This window comes from Triticum urartu, chromosome 3 (assembly GCF_003073215.2).
Source record: "Triticum urartu cultivar G1812 chromosome 3, Tu2.1, whole genome shotgun sequence".
Taxonomy (NCBI): Eukaryota; Viridiplantae; Streptophyta; class Magnoliopsida; order Poales; family Poaceae; genus Triticum; species Triticum urartu.
In genome coordinates, this window is record NC_053024.1 from 188,050,049 (window position 1) to 188,052,284 (window position 2,236).

General features: G+C 41.0%; 1 long non-coding RNA gene across 1 annotated transcript; it reads left to right on the top strand.

The window, feature by feature from the left end:
* The first annotated feature begins 359 nt into the window (after positions 1-359).
* On the top strand, positions 360-1,979 carry LOC125548245. The gene is made up of 3 exons (XR_007300955.1): positions 360-410; positions 1,423-1,548; positions 1,881-1,979. It is a non-coding gene; the product is annotated as an uncharacterized LOC125548245 (long non-coding RNA).
* Positions 1,980-2,236: the final 257 nt, after the last annotated feature.

A 2,236-nucleotide genomic window follows, 5' to 3' on the forward strand; every position in this document is an offset into this window, starting at 1 on the left:
CTTCATATATGTAGGCTGGCAGCAGTGTTCACAAATCACCACGGAGAAAGTAAAGATCTCGAGAGGATTCCGTTTGTTTGCTCTATGTATTGTCTTTCGAAGCGCACGCAAGAGAAAACACACACAAAAATGCTAGTTAATTTTATGGCCTTTTGTAGCAAAAGAAAATGAAAAACACAAAAAATGTTTGTTTCTCTGCCTTTTGTAGTAATAGAGAATGAAAGTCACAAAAAATATTTGGAGGAGTGGTCTCTGTGATTTGGGGGTAGTGGCCCGAGTGTGGTCGGGATCGAATTCTCTGCTATGGATTAGGAGGAGTAATGTTTCTGGTTCTGCAGATATTCAAGCTCTGGCGGACGGAGTGTCTGTGCATGAGCAGCGAGACGGCGGCTAAGGCTAGCGTGGAAGAGGTACTCTTCAGTTGCTTCATTCGGTTTTACTTAGTTTTGTGTCCTTGTTGGATGTACATGTACCCCAGTTAAACATGTGTGGTGCTCGCTTTGCCCAATTTTCTGTTTAAGGATTAGCTATTGTAGGGCAGATGCTATGTAGAGAATCAATTAATTTCCTCTAGAAATGCTCGAGTGGTGATTTGGCGAAATTTGGAAATACTAGTTCTGCATCATGGCATGGATACTGTTAAGGGAGATATCATCTATTTACCCGGCCAAAGCGCATATGTGAAGCCTTTGATTCGAGGTAAAAATGGTGCATCGCCTCTCCCTACAAGGTGTTAGTTTTAGCATCTAGTTCTGCATCATGGCTGTAAACTGAACTTGGTTTGGTTAAAAACTGCACTGTCCAATTTGGACAGCAAGCTTAGATCTGAAAAATGAGTTAGCTAGGCTTAGAATTTTGAGTTGGCCCCTTTACATAAGTTTTAGATAAAGTTCCAAGGTTTCTTTAGAGTATTTATTTGTGTCGTTTGGATGTATGGTTTGAGAGCAGCCATCAATTTAGTTTGCTGTCCCGAAATATATGTGCCTGGGTACAGTATTTTGATATGGGAGATTATGCCCTGTTAGAGGTGGTATTAAAATAAAGTTAAAACATGAAAATTTTAGAGGCTGTTCTGTAGATACTTAAACACATATCACTTGTCAGGTTTCGCTCGTTATATTAAATACTATGAAATTATCAAAGTGGGTTGTACTATGTTGGACAGAATTTTATGTTTGGACTTGGGTGAATGTAACCAGACTTATACTCTCAGATTTTGTCATAGTTGATGGTGTGACGACTTATAATGTGATAAAGTATATACGTTGTTGCAACACCAAAATCAGTGAAATATATTTCCTTTTTTTGCTGCCGATGACATCTCCATAAAGTAAGGATTTAGATAACATCATATGTTCAGAGTTCAGTTCTTTTCTTATCTGAAACTAACATATTTTACAATGGGCATGATGGATGTTGCAGGTTCATTGATGACAGCCAAGGGTTCATGCTCGGAAACGACTACATCTTGCTCCATGTTGTCGGCTCAGCTAGAGTCCTTAATCATGAGGAGATGGGACACGTCGATTGTTAGAGTACACTTGACAGGTTCATTTTGTGAAATTCTAGCCAGAAGATTGATAGCATGCTTGCCTGCTTGTTCTTTTCAGTTCAAATAAATGTTCCTTTTCTTGTTGAATTCAAAGTAGCTGGCGGAGATCAAGTAGAAAAGTTGTTGATTGTCCCAAAGTTCTTGGACCATTTACTTTGAATAGCCAGTGAGGAATTAAGCATATATTTTCGGCATGAGCCCCTTTAAATTGCTAGATGAGAAAGAATCTTAAATTAATTAATGGGTCTTGTGAATTGGAATATACCATTTAGTTGAATTGATGCAATTTGCGTACTAACAAGTTTTCACTTTCTTGACATGGGCGCAGGGGTGATCGACGCTGACTAGCGCAGCCGGTGGGCGTTGTGCTCTTCAACCACTCAGAGGCGGACTTCTCCGTGAAGCTGGTGGCCATGTCGCATAGATGATTGTCTAGGTGATTCGATGCCGGAGGTTGCTGAGGTGGTGGACCTCGACGCCACCGTCCGGGGGAGAGAGGATTCGGGTCCACCGGCGTCTAAGCTCCGAGCCTTGGTAGATACATCTAGGGAAGTTGTCTGTTTAGGTTGGTGATGGAACACCAGGGAAGGTACCCACCTTTCTATGATCATTGTGTGTGTCTGAAGTTAAATGGAATCTTGAGAATGTTATGTGACGTTGGTTTGGTTTGCATTGGACGTATTG